Here is a 20351-nt window from a genome sequence, read left to right on the forward strand (position 1 = left end):
GTGACTGCAGTACAAGTACTCAGGTAACAGGTGTGAGGATCTTTTGAACTTAGTATATGTATTTCACTCTACTGGTAAAATGTAACCATTAGACTTTTTCAAATAAAGTTTCATCGGAAGTTAAATAATTTTCATGCAAAAGATCTATGTTCTTCTGCAGATGGTTTGTGCAACTAAAATGATAAGGTGAACAATGTTCCTAAATACTAGAACAATATTCATAACGAGGGGACATGACATTTTTTAAAATGTGATTCTTGAATGTAGAGTTATAAAATGAGTTGTTTTTGCCAAATAAAATATTTGGAAGAAATTTTAGTGCATGTAGAATTGATCTGGTAATTCCATGATAGAGTGTCTTCAGCTTAAGTCTATAGAAATACTCGTTTGTTTTTCTTCTGACTTATGTCAATTAGCAATCCTTGTTTTCTTTAAAATTTATGCACATATCATTTATGTTAGACCAACTTGGGTAATTATTTACGGCATCATTTACTCTATATTTCATCCATATTTGTACCGACAGTTAAAGCAGCAGTGTCATTCGTATGCATACACGAGTCAGAATGACCAGATACCAAGATAGGTCAAAAGGTGGTACATATAGTGATATTTACTAAATGGGTACGTTTTTGACGGACGAACATCCAAATAGATGTGAGAAGAAATAAATTTTTTAGATGGTAAATTTGCAGACAAACACTCGATCACGTTAACGATCACTTCAATTCTTACGTTTATAATTTCTAATGTTATTCCTGCACTTGTGCAAAGAAAGATATTAAAGAATCCGTCGGGTTTCAACAATCTAAAAGTATTCCTTACGGTGATGTTAGTGATATTACTTGATCTAGTCATTATGACTTCATGAAGTTATTATGACATGCAACTATCCAGTCGCATGGGGCCATTTTTAAATGGCAACTATTTACCATCGAGGTTTATTCCTATCATCAGATGGAAAAGGCAAAGGTAATTCCCATTGTTTATCCGTGGTACTTTTGACGTTATCAATGTTATGACGTCACAGAAGACGCGACATCATCATGGACGTAAAAGTACTTAAACCTAAAGTTTTCTTCCATCTTTCATAAGCAAAACACTCATTTCATCATTTTTGTACAGGTTAGAATTTACGTTATTGTTCCACAAAGCTGTTATTAAAGTTAGTTTGGAAAAGCCTAGAGGACCACGAAGAGACCGACATGTTTCGTTTCACCTGTCATTTTCTCCACGCCCTGGCTTCTGCTGCAAAGATGTGGTTGATCAAAAGCGACGAGTGATTGATACTCCTCCAGTGGCGAATTTCACTTCGTTAAAGCTTTCTTGAAAAAGTAAATAACTATGGCGAACAATTTCGTCCCCACTCCACCAGAAATAATACCTACCTTAGGCTACATATTTCTCTTTTCACCCATCCCTGTTAGACACCTCCCCTGGCAGAATGAATCGCGTCACAATTAGTACTTCCAGTTCAGTACTCGCGAATGCAGTTCTAGTCTACTTTTAGAATGTGTCTTACTCTCTCATTTTGATGGTGACAAAACAGTTATATTTATGCATTTTTGATAGGGATTTAAAAGTATTTGTTTTTACTTGAGAATATGAGCTCAGGGTGTGGTTGTCTGTGTGTATTTCAGCGACAGTGCACAGTGAATAATAAGGCCTTGGTGATGATCCGGAAGTGAAATTTATGTTCCATTGCATGCTGCTCAATTTACAGTCCAGCCTCTCCAAACAATGCTGGTGAATCTTTGACAAGAACTTCACCGCGAAATCATTACTAAAGGTATGAAATGGTCACATCTTGTGTATTTTGACTGTACCAATAAGAAAATATAATTAAAATTTAAAAGATGTAATTTCAAAAAAAATCATTTTTTAAAATTTCAAAATGATTTTTCTCTTACAAATACTACTAAATGATATCTGTCGGAGACGACACTCATTATTATTAACAGCGATGTATTTGAACATCACATACAAATTGCAATGGAGGATTTTTTCAAAGTATGTCAGCGAACATCTCTTTAAATTATGTGCTAGCACATACTAATGATTGCAGAATATGGATAGAAAATGTAACATTCAATATATTATATGGCTTATTGCCATATAGGGACCTTGAGACAAACAACTGCAAGAAAAAGCATGTCCACAGACTGACATTAATTGTAAAGTTGAGAAACCTGATTATTCCAAAGGAGCTCGATGCATCCCATTAATGCCAGAATAGTTTGTGTGTGAATGTGGATCATCTGATTATAGAACCTCATTCCGTTAACAATAATAGGTTGTGCTACAATGGTAATCGGCATTGCATGGGTAATGGTGACTTTCCAGACTGCACGATAAAGTTGAAATTGTAGCATGGAATAATAGAGGTATCACGATATTTCCTATACTCCAACCCACATCCATTTCGAATTATGTCTCGCATGGAAATAAAGATGGATGGATGGATGGAAGGAAGGAAGCAAGTAAGGACGGATGGATTGATGGATTGATGGATGGATGGATGGATGGACGGACGGACGAATGGATAGTTGGATGGATGGATTAATGTATGTGTGGATGGATAAACGTATTGAGTAAGAAGGAGAAAAGAAAGAGCGTGGTCTTTATTTTAGTAGACCATGTTATTACGTCTGCTTCTTAAATACATTCCTTCCTTCCTTCCATTCATACATTCATTCATTCAGCTAGTACGTCATGTCATGTCATGTCATTCTATTTTAGTTTAGAATTTTTAAAGATTTGTTTATTTTGCTTTTTAATTTCTTTATTTGTGTCTTCATATTCATAGAAAACTGTTCCGACCTCTCCATTGGTCTCCTCAGGTGGTAGTAAGCAATACAACTGCACATAACATTTTGCACGTGGAATTAAGATATTATTTTGTCTCCATTGGCTCCTGCTAAACCTGTGCATATGAGTGATCACCCTTGGTGTCTATCATTCCTTTCAGTAGTCAGATTTCATCTTGCCTTGCTAAATCATGTACTTCAGATGGGCCTGTATCATATTTCCTCGTCTTGTTAAAATACGTTACCTGGTTTGTGGACACGTTTGATACAGCTGGTGGTAAGTGCAGTCTTTATCCATTGTCTCCAGTGATCTCAGAGTCCTTGTTGAAAGTTTACCTCCAAAAAGTGTGTTTCACTTTTGTTTTCAGTGATGATCTCAGTCTATTATTGAGTCTGTGCATTGTTGAATGCGTCCATGCCTCAAAGTTTCTGGAATAGTTCACATTTTAGTTAATTAAACACTGACTGATATGTTAACAGCCTCACATTTCTGTGTATGTTTTCAGTCGCAGTCTTTCTACGACATCACAGGATGTTCTCATCATTTTCTGTCATGTTAAGATGAGTTATGTAATGACGTTCCAGGTATGCTGATCGCATAATAGTCACTCCCCCCACACGCACACACACACGCAAAGACCTTTGAAGAATGCCGGCAATTTTAGTAGTCCCCTGTATAACAGGGTAGCCTGGCAACCAGTACTTGGGGAAATTGACATTTAATTCTCGTAACATCACCACTATTGTCCTCCATTAGTTGCTTGAAGATCAAACAGCAGCGTGCTTTAGTGTCTTGGCTGCCAATTTTCTGTTTGTGCCTTTTTCCTTCTCTTGTTCTTATTCTTGGAAACATGTTTTCACTAAATATTGCAGAATTACACCGTTTGAACTGTAAACGACCCAAATTGACGGGGTCCAACAGTCTTTCTACTTCCCACATTGGATGCACAATGTTTTAAGCATCTTGGATGACAGCAGCAGCCGATGCATATCCATCTGTTGTTGTATGTCTAATGAGAAACTCTTGCAGCAGAACAGTTGTCCCATTTCTCTTCCTATTTGATAATCTGACTGTGGTGAAACTGGTAACATATTTGCTCTAAAGTCAGCATGGCCTCCTGGACACTGCACATCAAAACCTTCCCCTCCAGTCCAACACAGCTTGTGTTCTACTGTAGTACTTACAATGCATTGCTCATCTGTAAGTTTCACAAGCAATTCCAACAGCCTGCGATGAACTTTGACCAGGCATCTTTTCATGTCCAAAGCTAAAGGCTTTGTCTCTTCTTTTAAAAGCAACATTATTTGCTCATGACGTTGAACACCCCGCATGACATATAACCTGTCTGACTAGTTTCAGCTTGTCTGTCATATCCATTTAACTGAGCTCCACAGTTGCTTTGCCTACAATGTTGGAGTCCATTTGCATAGATGTTCACCTAGGTGATGGTACTTCAGTGTCTAGAAGCAAGTATCTAGCCCTGGTGTTGCCCATTGGTGTCCAGTTTGAAACATCATATTTACAGCAGCAGCATTTGGTCCAGGTTTATTTGAATTTATCTCTTCATGCAACTTATTATCTGGTGGCTTAAAGCTGCAGTTTTTGCACATCATAATATGCTTCCATACAAGTCCCCTTTTTTCATTAGCAATTGGGAACTCTGGTCTGTCACATATGTTGGCTTGATTACCATGGCGATGAATGCCATAATTCCTCAGCTCAACATTTTTTTCATGCAGATGATACGTGTCCCATCGTGCCCATTCAATTATGTCTCTCACAGGCCCAGTTTTGCTCTGATGCTCTGATCATGGTCGTGTAATTTTTACAGACCCAGGTGTGCTATTACAGTCTAGTGCCTGAACTGACTGGAGATCCCCATGTGTCGGCTTTGTTACTGCCATGAGAGAGAACTTGTCTGCATCCATTTTCTGGTCACTGGAACACATGCAGCACTGGAACTTGGTAGGGTATTATCAGTCGGATATCTGAATCCTTTGTTAGGTGGAATATTTCCAGGTTTAAAAAAATGTGTCTTCCTCTTCTTGTACCCTTTCATGGTTTCAGTTGCAATAACTGCATGTAAAATACAAAACGTATTCTCTCTCTCAAACTTATATAACTAGGAAAAGGCATGCTAGCTTGGTTTCAGAGAACTACACCAACTTTTTAGTACTCAAGAAGATTCGTGATTGCAACGGATTTACTGGTCGTAGCGCTTACAATTACCTCCCTTAGCTACAATGTACATGCCCTCAAAAAATGTAAAGTTCCGGATAGTTTAGAATTTCGCACCGCGTGGTCAGCGAAACATAAAGTCAAGAAAGGAAGGAATCTTAGCTGTACTACATATCATTATGGTTAAACCAATAAATAGATTATATATATCTAGTATCTTTTATTCATCTGGAACAACCTTTTTAAAATTTGTTTAATTGTGTTTAACTTTCCTTGCATCAAATATATAAGATCCAATTATTTCACAGATTCCGTCCTTTTACTTTGGTTTGCCTTCTAAACCAATATTGATCCACCTGACCGTATGTAAAATTGCAGACAGTATGATTTGAAACAGAAACTGTTTGCAAGAAAATGCTCTTCAATTCAATAATAAGTGAATACTCATAAATATTTATATTTGTTGTCTTTATCTATCAGTCACTCGTTCTATCTTAGCACCATTGGATACTCGTTGTTAACCAGAATCATGTTTATACAGTATACATATGCAAACCCAAATTTATTCAAGCATACACATACCCATGCACCAGATGAAATCAGACAGACAGATATACGGGCAGATAGGTGAGATGTTCAATACATGAATAACGTGTCTAACACCGATATTTCTCCAAATTATATAATCTAAAACTTCCAAACGTTCAAGGAAATAAAATTAAAATAATCACCAAGGAGACTCGTACGTGCGCCTGTCTGTTCAAGCGTGGATGACCTAGATATAACTTAGGTTATTTCATGAAAAATATAATGAACATTAATAGAAATGCAACAGCCTAAATCAATAACAAAAGAACCTTAAGAAGTTAGAATTGTTTTCCTCGTTGTCGTTCATCCTCCTGTAACTGCACTGATTAGAGCTGTAAAAATATAAACATATTTTCATTATTCTTCAAGCAAGGTAAATTGCAAGAACAATCTTCTAACGCAGAGATATACGTTCGCACAATCAAATAATACAAACTAGAGTATGAGGTAGTAATGGAAAGATAATGAAGTTCTGAAAAGGGCAGAGAACATTTATTTGAAAGCTGAGACCAACGCAAAATATTAAAAAAGATGTAAACAAAATCTATCAGATATTGATATAATTTTTTTCAGATAGTGCGATATCCATCTTGATTTCTGAATGTGAGCAGTCTGTCACATTTTCTTGATCTACATATGCCATCTTTATTGACTGAACTATCCGGAAATGAGTTGCACTGAGACGTCCTCTGGTGTGTTCAAGGGGAGATGATAACCATGAAATGGTCAATTGGAAGCCTAACATATGAGGGTTCCTCCACTTCATGGGTGGAAATGATATCATTTTCTCGGTAAGTACCCCTAGCTAGCGTATTTAGATGCGTCCAAATTTCAGGTGTTACCTTTCAATGAAAGGCCCTGGTTTCATTGCTTCGCACCTGAAAAGGAAAATCATTGATGTTCATGATAAAGGAATGGAGAGACTTTGCCACGGAACAAAATGTGTCAAGGTTTAAATTTTCGTTAAAATTTAAGTTAAAATTACATTTTCCTATCAAAATATGCATCATATTATAAAACAAGTTTAATTTTTAGTATTTTTCAGGTTGGTGCTAAGACAAAAAACTGATTACAGTTTTTTTGAAGTGTTTATTTTGATGAGCGAAATCACAATTAAACTTTACGTTTTGTGCATTTTTTGACATTCGGCCATTTGGAATTGGCTTGTGCTTGTGTTACATTGGTGACAGCTAAACGCCTAATAACTGTCCTATTCGTGGATGAAATTCCTTAACACTTTCCAGCAGTATTTAGATCCATTGACTGGAAGTTTTGTCCATTGAGGTGAAATTGCCTAGCACTGTCCTGAATCGGGTCATAATTAATACTTCCCTTTCAGTACCAACGAATTTAGTTCTAGTCTGTTTTAAGAACATTTGTTTACTCTCATTTTGGTGGTGATAACAGAGTTATATTTATGCATTTTTGGTAGCGAGTTAAAGATAATGGTTTATTCTTGAGAATATGAGCTCAGGATGTGGTTTTATGTGTATATTTCAGCGACAGTTCACATTGAGTAATAAGGCATTGGTGATGATCCGGAAGTGAAATTTGTGTTCCACTGCATGCTTCTCTGTTTACAGTTCAGCCTTTCAAACAAAATGTCAGTGAAACTTTGGCAAGAACTTCACCTTGAGGTCATATTTTAAGATATTATAGATCAACATATGAGTTGTATTGATTGCCAGACAGTGGAAAGGTTAGTACTGAGAACCGAATGTGGAGAACATATAGTAAAATTAATTGTGTTCTAAAGATAGTAAAATGAATTGTGTTCTAAGTCCAGAACCGATTCAAGGTTATGTTTCAGGGTAAACCTAATTCTGCTCTGGAGCCTTTTTATTTTAATTCAGAATGTTTTTGATGACGTAACATCAGCGAAAAGCTTCGACTGTCTTAAGTTTTACCTTATATTTGAAATATGTTATAATTGTTGTTGTTATATTTTGCTTTAATTTAATATATTATTTTAACGAATTTCAACATATTTTCTTTCTTTTTTCTCATCTTATTGGAGTGCATGTTATTTTAAAAGGTCATCATCCAAATGCTTTACCAATTTTTACCTGTTTATTTGTAGTACTTACTTTTTTAATTGGCACTATATAGTCACGATTGTGCTAAGGTGCCGTCCAAACCTACATATATACATATTTCTAGGATGATGCAATTTAAAAAGGATTATCTACTGCAGAAGGGGTGGGGTGGAAATGTTTTATCTCAATCATTAAAATTAAGCTCGTGGTCGTCAGATAAATATACTGTATGCTATTTCAACGGTGAATGAGTACTAATGTACTAAGGTCAAAAATATAGCATTAAGTTGGATTGTAATAATTCTATTACAACCAACAAAAAATAAGAAACTAACGAAGAAGGTGTATGTGATTTAATTCGGGATTTCGGAGGGGAGGATGGGCAGGGGTGACCTGGGGGAGAGAGCTATTAATAACGATATCATCAATTATCAATACGATGAATGCATAAAAGGAGGGAATGCAGTGTGTGTGATTTTGATTTTTAACGCAGCTTTACAATTTTTCAGTCAGATCGCTACGATGCCTGCATTGTGGCAATTTATAATGATGCCTAACACTGGGGAAGCATGTCGCATACATTAAACATGATGTCCCACCCAGTCACATTATCCTGAGACCAGACCGACCAGTCCTAACACTACCCTCTTAATGCTGAGCGCGAAGAGATGCTACTATTCGTACCATTTTTTGAAAGTCTTTGGTATGACTTGGATGGGGATTGAACCCACGACCTCCTGCGTCGTTCTAACCACTAGGCCACCGGAGCGGTGAGGGAATACAGGCAAAAGTTGAAAGTAAATTGATACTTTCAATATTCTGATTCGGAAATTCTACGTGACATCTTTATCGTACTTGGAATCGCTATTTCATACCTTTGAATCGTTAAGTAATTGTTTTATTACTTGCACATTTTTTTCATTAAACCTTTCAAAAGCTGTCTATCTCTCGAGACATTTTTCTTGCAACTGCCTGGCAGCAAAGAATATGTCGATGGTGCCTCTCTCCTTTCTGAAGCCACACTGGCTTTCTGGCAGTAGGCCATGATCAAGATGTTCTGTGAGTCTGTTCAGCAGTAGCCTGGCGAGGACCTTGCCAGCGATGCAGAGTAGAGAGATTTGTCTATGGTTGTCTCAGGACTGGCCATTGCCTTTGCGTTTGTAAAGGTGGACGATAGATGCATCTTTTAATTCCTGGGGTATGCGTTTCATCTTTCAAATGCCACAGAACATCTATGTTAGTCTTCACACTAACTTAGGTCCACTAGACTTGTAGATCACAGCTGGGATGGAGTCTGCTTCTGGTGCTTTTCCACTAGACGGGAGCTTAATGGCCTTATGAGTTTCCAACACTGTTGGAGGGTCAGCCAACCTATCGTTGATCTCCACCTGTGGTAGACGGTTGATCGTTGATGGAAGTGGGTCTGTTGATGAATCCGTCAAAGTCTTCCGCCCAGCGATGAAGTATCTTCTCTTTCTCGGTTATGAGAGTGCTGCCATAGAAGCTCAAGAGTGGGGCTGATGCCTGATATTACTGGGCCATAAACATCACGAAGAGCACTATAGAAATTCTTCATGTCGTGTCTGTCGGCAAAGGACTGGATATCGTCAGTCTTTCGGCTCAGCCATGTGTCCTGCATCTCGCGTAGTTTCTTCTGCACAACTTGGCGGACTCTGCTGAACGCATCTTTCTTTGCAGCGGACTTGGGGTCGATGTTGTATGCACGATGGAAGTGACGCTTCTCCTCTAGCAGGGACTGTATTTCTTCATAGTTCTCGTCAAACCAGTCTTGGTGCTTTCGAGCAGTGACGCCAAGGGCTTCAGATGCAGTGGAGTACAACATATTTTTGAAGGCCATCCAGCATTTCTCTACGTCGTTCGAGTCTGTGGTTTCTGACTGGCTTGTCAAAGCGTCAGACAGAGCGTGCTCATTATTGCAGACTTTCAGCCTGGAGACGTTGAGTCGTTTTGGGACTTTAATTCCCTGTGGTCGCCTGGGAGGTTGAATGTTTAGATTCATCTTGGAGATCAGTAGCCTGTGGTCTGTCCAGCAGCCAGCAACACACATGGCCTTGGTCACACGAACATCCTGCCTGTCCTTCCTACGAACTAAGATGTAGTCGATATGATGCCAATGCTTACACCGTGGGTGCATTCAAGTTGTTTTATTGCGGTTGGGCAGACGAAAGTTGGTGTTTGTGACCAGGAGATCAAATGTTGGGCACATTCTCAAGAGTAAATGTCCATTACTGTTGCATTTGCCAATTCCATGTCTACCAATAACTCCCTTCTACGAGATGTGATCCGCACCAACTCTGGCGTTGATGACATAAATGTCTTGCGCGTGAGTTGGATTAAAGTGATGAAGAGTTGCGCTGCGTCAGCCTCACTCTATCGTCCAGGCTCCATTTTGTTGAGTTGCAAGACATAGTCAAGACGACTGGAATGGAGACTGGATGCAGTGGATTACCAAGGCGTCAGACGTGTCTTGCCGCGCTCTTAGCGCTCCACATCGCTTTGCTGGGTCCTCCTTTCTGCCCGTTGACCAGCTGGTGGTTCCTCCACGCAGTCCGCCGATTCCAGTCTTCACATGCAATGGGTGACATCCACACTATGCTGTGCAAGGCACAAGTCCGATGGGCTGGCCATGTTGTCCGCATGCCGGTTGAATGCCTAAATAAGAAGGTATTTTATGGAGAGCTACAACAAGGCAAAAGGTCTCACGGTAGTCATAAAAAGAGATACAAGGACACCCTCAAGGCTTCGCTGAAGAACTTAGGCATTGATCCTGATAGTTGGGAGAGTGTCGACGCTAACCGATCTGCTTGGCGCAGTCAAGTCAACGCTGGTGCGGAAGCCTTTGATCAGAAAATACTGATGGATGCAGATGAAAAACGTGATCTGCGTAAAACCAGGAACATCAGATCCGCGACTCCTGCCCAGCAACCTGCACATCCATGTCCACATGGGTTATTTGTGTGCATATGCACTTACTAGGCTGCTGTTCAAGGTCCATCTTTCTTCCGAGTAGCATATCTGATCGAGCAAAAGTAAGTATGCTACCATTCTGTGAACAGTGATTATACGTGATAAACAAAATTCGTCTGTTTTCAAAATCTAGGTTTGGATTTGGATAGGGAAGGACGGGTGCAGAAATAAAACCCATGTAAAACCTTCCGTACGACAATAGCTATCTACTGAGGCGGATTCAATAAAATCGGTTTCTTTCCTGGGGCGATGGGGAAACAAACAAGTTGGCAAGAGGTCAGTAGGATGGAACCCAGGGGGCGCAGATTAGGGATGATGCTGTATTTTAAGCTTTACCATGGTATAATATTAACATTTAATTATAACGACAATTTCCTATAATAAACGTTCCTGTTGTTTTGCGCTAGGTTTATTGGAAGACAAGGAGTGCCGCTGCATTCCGCCTTCCGCGATCCACCACTGATCTAGCTTTCAGTGTTTCATAAATCAACAATCTATCTTTTATATAATCAAATAAATTTTGCTTCACTCCTTACGCTTATTTGGCCTAGAAATAAGCTAAGGCAAATGTTATAATTGAAAAGAGAAACATGATCTATAATAAAGGTAGCTTATCGTGTACGCGTTTGACGATGAGAAGCAATTGAATTTAATTTTCAATATTTGAATACAATAACTGAATCTCATGTTAATTAATACAGTGTTCACGTCCTGGTCTTTTGTCCTTCCTTGTTCTAGCCACCGTGCATCTCGTTGGCTCGATGTCATATGATGTGAATTATCAGTGGAATAGATAAGATCATTCTCAAATAAAACTTGAACTTCGATTAAAAAAAGTTATATAACGAGAAACAATAATCTGTTATCAGTACAATGTTCTGCTCAATATCAAATCGCCTGTCAAAACCGAAAGAGATTAGAAGAAATTGTATGTCTGAGATTTCAAGACACCTTATTTTGAACACTTCTATTTGGCAAAACCATCAACTCACATCTCAAATATGAAGAACATGACCGCTGACATTTTCAAACTTTTAAACAATAACCGTCCGACATACTTAACTAAACTGGAATTTTAAACAAACATCTTACTCTTCAAGTTCGCAAACACCATTTAAATTCCAATATAAGAACACTCAGAATTGGGATACACTTTATCAAGCTTGCAATCACATCGGTTTTTATGAATTTTAATCCCACTTAAAGACTTGGAATGGCACCATATTGTGCAACCTCTCCATATCCTAACAAGAACAATGAAGTTGTTGCTGCTACCGTAATCGGCAAAATGTTCAGTGTTTATGTTTCTAGTCTTTTGTAATTTGTTATAGATCTTAGTTAACTTAAGTGTTGGTTTACATTTATTACAAGGAATCCCCACCCTATTAGATAATGGTTGTTCTTGTTCATCTCTGTCAGATGTGTAATATAACTGTCCTCCCTTATATTTATTGGCTCATCTCAGTATTCTATCTTCTACCTTTTATTTACTTTTGATTCCTGAGATCGGTTCTCGCATGAGGCTCCCTGAAGTAATTTTGAAAAAATCATAAGTGAATCTATGTCTTCATTTATTCCTTGCTATTGATGAGGTCTTCATACACGTACATATTTTATAATGCAGGGAGTTTTCTTCGATTTCGCAATCATTCGGTAATATTTCTATTCTATGAGATATAGTTGGTCATGAATTGGCTGTTGGACTTTGTTGTTTTCGTTCAATAACAAAGTCACTTATGAACATTACGTCATCTGCTGTGACTGTCTAATCCGCATCTACGATCAAATCCTACACCTACTGTTGGTATGGTACCCGTACTTATGTTGGTATGGGATCCGTACTAATTTTGATATGGTACTAGTACTAATGTTGGTATGGTACCAGTCCTAATGTTGGTATGGTATCAGTACTAATGTTGGTATGGTACCAGTACTAATGTTGGTATGGTACCAGTACTAATGTTGGTATGGTACCATTACTAATGTTGGTATGGTATCAGTACTAATGTTGGTATGGTACCAGTACTAATGTTGGTATGGTACCAGTACTAATGTTGGTATGGTACCAGTACTAATATTGGTATGGTAGCAGTACTAATGTTGGTATGGTACCAGTACTAATGTTGGTATGATACCAGTACTAATGTTGGAATGGTACTGGTACAAATGTTGCTAGGGTACTAGTACTAATGTTGGTATGATACTGGTACTAATGTTGGTATGGTACTGGTAATAATGTTGGTGTGGTAATAGTATTAAAGTTGGTATGGTACTGGTACTAATGCTTATCGCTGCTTAGGTCTCTGTAGTGGTTATCAATGTCGTCATAGATGGTTTACACTTCTTAGCTTGTGAAAGTCTCTTTCTGTTTCGTTTGAAGTCTGATATTTTAACTCTACCAAAATGTCTGGTAATATAATAACCGTTTTCTTTTCACTTTCTTCTTCCTTAATAATGTCCAATGTTTGACTCATCTTCGTGCTTTCATTTTTCCTATCGTTGCTTTGTTTTTTATGACGTTTAAAAATATCTCGAACTCTTCTTTCTGTTATTTTATTTTAGATTTTAACACATGATATGGTGACACTGACGGAGATGGAGGTAAGGGTGGTACCAGCCAAATTTCTTGCAAAGAACATAGGTAATCGCACACAGCAAAATTGAGATTATTTGCATCCAGAAGAATATTAGCTACAGCAGTAGTTGCTGTAGTCTTATCGTTCCGGTTATATAATGTACGATGTATAGACTGCAGGCGCGTCTCTAAACATTGTCTTTATTTTAGCCATATGTATTGTATTTGAATTCTTGAACAGTAACGTCACGTATCCGCTATCTTCCGAATGAAATATACTTCCTTGTTACCTTAAGACAGTATATCTCTATATTAACATAATGAATGCAGAAGATTGACACAAAACCATTCTTCGCGACGGTAATGATTGGGGCCAAATGACGGTCCTATTCAGCTTTGGCTAGAACCTGAGTTTTGAGTGAAACAGGATAAATACCTATATAATAAAAGTTAGTATCTTTAAAGTGGAGACAACCTTGTTTATGTATTCACCTTTTTCAATTCACCTTCCTTTCAATTCACCTTCCCAGTACCTTAATTCAGTGATGTTCCACCCGTGGCTCGCGGGCTGGTTCTAAATGGCCCGCCAGAGCTCGAGCAGCTATATAGTCGCTGCTTTTCAATTTTCTGCTGCCGCTCTCGGCTTCAAGAAAAATATTTTTCAGTGGCACATGGTGTCAAAAAGGTTGGACAGCACTGCCTTAATTAAAGACTAGATTATGATTGCTCAAGTCATATCCAATACGCGTTAATGCTCAACAGTGGAGCGTTAACATAGCATCAGCATAAATTTGCTCTTTTGTGGATGACTCATTTATTTGTGCAATATTTATTAGTTTTGCAAATACCTTTACCTCCCATTATCAGAAGTGACAATATCTTGATTCGTCTTTATAATGTTTATTGAATCTCATCCAGCACCGTAGATTAGCCCAGCTACTGTCTCTGCATTCAAGAAATACTCATCGGGAGGTAACTTGTCATGTAGCAATATGACACTTAAAGACTGATGCATGCTGTGTCTAGAGATGTTGCTAAGTTAATATCATGCTGTTCGATTACCTGTTCTGAAATTTCTAATCACTTTCTGATCAGTCTTCTTGCTGTTGACAATATCATTGCTCTAATTAAAGCATAACCTCCCCATGATGAATAAAGACAAATATCTAACTGTCGCTTATATATGTCGTCGCTAAGTATTGAAAACGGACATTCAATCATCTTTTCTTTCTTTTCTGAAAGGATTATTAATGTTTGATTTTGTTCAAGGAGGGATCAAGTATCACAGTGTACATGTAACGTACACACCAATTCATATCACACACTATTTAATAATACAATCGACTTCATCGATGAAGTATCTTGGTCATTATCAACATCTGTTGTACTGGTAACAGTTTTATCCCCTGGCGATTTAATGTACTTCATTAGATTTTCATCATGTTAATCGTTAATTTTGTGGAATTTAAACTGGTGGTATTGAATATTAACAAGGAAATAATTGAAAAAGCATAATGTTTAGTAAGTACTTAGAGGAATAACGAATAAAGACATTAAAACCGGCAAATATATGTTATTTTCTTAAGTTTATGTGCAAACAACATTCATCCAACAACATCCTTATGTCATAGTTTCGATACAAGACAGGGAAGAATGTTTTCAGTTTTGACCTCAACATGTTCCAAGATCATCTCTAAGGAAATACTTCATAGATTTTTGTTTCTCTTAACAACAGCTACTATTATTTCATTGCCATGGTTACTTTTCACCAATAGAACAATGATCGACGTGACTGGTTAATTTACTTATACAGCATATACGAGTTAGAAGACACAAGTTTGGTATCCTCTGAATCGAAACGTTTGTTGGAATGCGTAGATGGGTTCTTATAGCTGAGGTCCTCGTCTTTTCCCTGCAGGTATCTGTTATGCGTGAAACTGTGTTTTCCTTGGTTTTGCCATCGTTGTATCTTTACGCTTCATTCGGCACTTTAACGAAATTTCGCTACTTCATCATAATTTGAACATTATTGGGACAGACGCCTTTGAACCTTTTACACAGATTGTGGCATTCGTATACACGTCAATATAATAAACCAGTATAACAATGCTTGGAAATCACGATCCCGCAGTAGCTCTCAAAATCTCCTTTTCCTTCATTTTCGCCTACTAGTAAAAATATTTGTCAAAATAATTATATGACCGAATAGGTCGTTAAGCATGAACAAAAGATAACGACTGTAATAGTTCAAATCGAAAGTATTAGTAAAGTTTACATTGTATCACTAACAAACAAAATATTAAGGAAAAAAGGAGCCGCGGTTAGATTAACTATATCTCTCAATATGAGGCCATTTCTTTTGATCATGTGACAATACGGTGTCCGCGTTCACCTGGCTTCGTGTAGCGGAGTGCAACTCAGGGAGCATACAAATCAATGACCCAGAGTATACATAGCTGGAATCAGATCGCAATTAATAGTTCCAGTTCATTACCCACGAATGTAGTCCCAGTTTATTTTAGAGCACTTTTTTTCTTTCTCCTTTCGGTGGTGATACACGAGCTCAATATAGGTGTTGTTGGATATTTATTCAAAAGTAAGTGTTTATTCTTTAGAAAATGAGCTTATGGTATGGTTTTATGTATGTGTTTCGGCGACCGTGTACAGTGAGTAATTACGTCTTGGTGATGATCCGGAAGTGAAATCTGTGTTCTGTTGCACGTTGGTGTCTTTACAGTCCAGCCACTCAAAGAAAAGCTGGTGAACCTATGACAAGAACTTCACCGTTAAGTCACATTTGAATGTATTTTAAATTAATACATACTTTGTGCTGATTGTCACACAGTGGAAAGTTCAGTACTGAGAAACAAATGTAGAGAATATATAGTAAAATTAATCGTGTTCTAGGTCCAGCTATGCTCAAGAAACAGGGGGGAATAACTTTTATCATCTTTTGGAAATTAACAAGTAGACCCAGAAATCCAAAATGTCTTAATTTGCCCCATATCCTGTATTCACGTAATCACGTCTTGCATGAACTTATTGGTTTTTATGCAAAGTAAAAAAGACGATCTTGCGAGTCTGTCATTATTAAAATTTGTACAAGCATTTTAAGGTGAGTTAAGGTATGACGAAATGTTTAAATTTTATTTTATCCTCCTTTTTGACCAAATTCGCTCTCAACAGCTATATTTTCAGAAAATGCAAGAATGCTATCATTTAAAAAAAATATTTTTTTAAAGATATATAGCCAGCATGATGGAAGTAACACGTATAGTTATTGACATCGTTCTAATGGTACGTCCACATTTTGACCAATATAAGGCGTGTCTTCGATGTGTGAGTGAAAATCTCCATGGGGGAGGGGTTCGTTCGGGTCTTCTTTTCTAAGTCTTTTCGGTCTCTCCTTTCTGTTTCCATTCTCTGTGTCTGATCTTTTTTTTTCAATTGCTTTAGATGGTGTTGTTTGTAATCTGATAGGTTGGACCGTGTGTGAAGTGTCTGCTCCTTCAGCGTCAGCGCTTTACCCTCCTATCAAGCCATAGGCCTGCTTTTGTATGTTCCTTAATTATTAAGAAAATAGTTGTTCTCCCCTACTTGGCTTTCCATGCTCCATCTTGATATTGGAGTAATTCAGGGCCCCGGTAGGTATAATTGCTTCAATTGCTAGCTATCGACTTTGTTCTTGCTGCATGTTCTTATCGCTGACGACTAGAATGAATGTATGACACAGTGGGCCAACACACCTTCACATAAAGTCTAGATAGAAAAGGGTTTTCAGAAATTACGCCAGTGATAACATATGTAACATAACTCAATCGGGTCAGGTCGTGCTGTCTGTCGTCCAATTAGATACAGCGGACGCATGACGTCACTAAGATTTAATATTGCTGTTCAAGTATAACACCTATAAGTTAAACGAATGCGATGTATTGGGGTGCGCCTGCAGTTGATATATTATATACCCGAAGTGATAGATAGATAGATAGATAGATAGATAGATAGATAGACAGATAGATAGATATATCGATAGATCGATAGATAGATAGATTGATAGATAGATATATAGATAATATATAGATATATGTATATATATATATATATATATATATATATATATATATATATATATATATATATATATATATATATATATATATATATATATATATATATATAATTTGGATATTTGTACCTACATATATCTTTAGATAGAAAGAAAGATGGGTAGATAAATTGATAAAGAGATCGATAGATCGATAGATATATAGATAGATCGATAAAAAGATAGATAATATATATATATATATATATATATATATATATATATATATATATATATATATATATATATAGTTAATAGTTGATACCCATTAAGTTAATACCTTAGTTAATATTCATCCCCATGTAATTAATGATTCATCCCTGACAGAAATCTTAAAAAGCCAGATACATTGTACCTCTAAAGATGAGTTTTATAGGTGTCCCAGTTGAATCGAAGTTATTTAGTATAAAACTATTACAGCGTTATAGCCATTCTAAATAACATTCAAAGCATTTTATCTTTGTCACCTTTAAACATATGCATATAATCTGATACTGGACATGCAGCAGCTAACCTTCATACAGTTATTTTCTTTGGTTTTGATATCTTTATTTTACTGGATAGTTTTCTGCATTGTTCCATGATGCACATAATTACTGTTCTACCTGTGACTCTTCCTTGGAATGTGTGTTTGTACATATGTCTTCTATTGTTGTCTAAAGAAAGACCTTATTTTTTGTTGCCTATTTGGTGTTTGTGTGTGTTTGCTTGTTTGTTTGTTTGTGTGTGTGTGTGTCCTAGTATTTGTATTCAAACTTTTCTGAAAGAGATAAGTTTATATTTAGACGTACAATTAAATAAACCGTGCATTATATCGGGAAAAATCCTTGATTTGGATTACATTGCATAGGATGTAATTACTACAAAATGATGTGTTGGACCTAATTTCTTTACAAATGTCAGTATTTAGCAGTAATCACAGAATATCTACTGATACTTATTTCAAACAAATAACAGCAACATTTACGTGGGGATAGTTTGCGTGTGTCTATATAGAATAAGAAAACAAGTATCAAAGTAAAGATTAAAACTTTTAATGTAGGAATAATTTAGAAGCGATTATAGTGTAGCTGTCGATTATAATTTAACATTAGATAGCCTACGTTAACATTGGAGTAGTTTACAAGTGATCACGATGACAATAATTATTTTGTCAGATCTAACGTCAGGGTTATGAGAATTGATAATATAGTATAGATAATTTATTTCATAAAGTGTATCCATCTTAATGCTTGTGGCAGATTATAAGTGATTGTAGAGTGGCTGTCTATAACTATTTGAAAAACATTTGCAGTTTTGACATGGGAATATTTTATATTGATCGCTGAGCATATGTTGATAACTATCCAGGCTAATATGATCATCATTGAAGTGGATGTAGTTTACAAGTGATCGATGTATACAATGACCGACTAACTTTCGTTGTCCGTCTAAACAAGCTGTCTTTGTACGGATAATTGACGTAAAGAAGGTATACAATGTTCTAGTTGCCTCAAACTGGTTTCCATATTACATCTTGCACATGCATCGGTGCATATGCGTATAACAATTTACATTTAAATGTATTATTAAACACGTTTGTGCATTTTGGCATGCAAACAGATGTGAAGACAAATTTGATTTTGCATGTGTAGTTTCAATTCATGGAGTCCTTTACAATTTATAAATTAAAGGAAGCAACAATCATGATTATCGGCAAAGTTTGAGTTAAGCGGTAACTCTTACACTTTGAATAAAACAAATCTGACACTCAAACTTGATCTTTTTGTTTTATATTAGATCTCAGTTATTGTAAAGTTACTTCAAATTTAATTTAAAAAATCTTATTAAACTTGCACATGTTCAGATATGCACATCGACTGTATATATTGTGCAGTTGTACAGAAGTCCGTTTTAATCGATATAGAACAATAGCTGTTACTATTGATATGACATTTTACGTGGCACGATTTTAAAGACCTGTCGTAGCTGAAATTAGGAAATTCCTATTTATTCAACCAATCATCAGTATTGAATTACTAATTGTTCCTATTAGCATAAATAAAATAGTGCCATGGCACGGTCAGTTGAATCGTGGACATTGCGTGTAGAGCACTATTTCAGAAGATCATCGATGCATTTCTAAAGAGATTTAGTGTCCCTTTCAGTTCCCGGGTTAGTGGTCAATTAGCTTTTCCTATGGAATCGCAATAGCTTATCAGATTACAAAATAAATATCTGAGATTTGTGATAGGTGGATTTTTCATGACATGTTTATACCATTTACTGCAGGAAAGTATTCGGCAATTTACATGAGTTATTGCACTGTTACAAAACAGATGTAATCTGTATTTTTTTAGTTGGAATAGACAACTGTACTGGGGGGGTGCAAGGCCTGGACCTGACGTCCCGCTTGCCAATGGAAGGTGAAGCGTCTCTCTTAGCCTCTCCTTCCCAGGTGCAGTGATAGCCGCAGGACCACTGTCTCTCTCTCTGCGGGGCAGGAGGTTACTGGCATATGGCCTCTCCCACACTATTGTGTCCACAGCAGCACCTTCATGCGGGGCCCCCTGTTTTAACAGAGCCTGCTGTGTGGCGCGACCGAGTGCCTTGCGGTATATGTGGGTGTACAGACTGGGCTCGTAAGCCTTGGCAGTCAACCAGTCTAAGAGAAGGAAAACTCTGACTCCAAAACCGGGCAGATGAAGCTCGTTAGACTTGTCAGGCAATTCATCTAGGAGAAGGAAACTCTGATTCAAAACCCACCAAGTCCCATCCATTTGATTACGGCTCCACTGCCTTGTGGATATCTTCTGGAGAAGGAAAGGCTACGGGAGTAAACCCAGACAGAAAATCCGGAGTGAAGCCCCTAAGGCGGCTGGGGGTCGACTTCGACTTCCTTCCGGCAGCCCCTGCATCCAAACTGGTGCCAAATGTCATGCTCAGCATTCCTTTGGACCCACCAGCAAGGACGAGAGGGGGATCCTGACGTCTGGGCAGCCCAGGATCTCCATACTCCACCCCCAGGCTTGCGCCCTGGAGAGGACACTTCAGTCTCGCTACTGAGTGAGGAAACAACACGGAAGCTGACAGT

The sequence above is a fragment of the Sinohyriopsis cumingii genome, chromosome 5, assembly GCF_028554795.1.
Source record: "Sinohyriopsis cumingii isolate HCF-2022 chromosome 5, ASM2855479v2, whole genome shotgun sequence".
Taxonomy (NCBI): Eukaryota; Metazoa; Mollusca; class Bivalvia; order Unionida; family Unionidae; genus Sinohyriopsis; species Sinohyriopsis cumingii.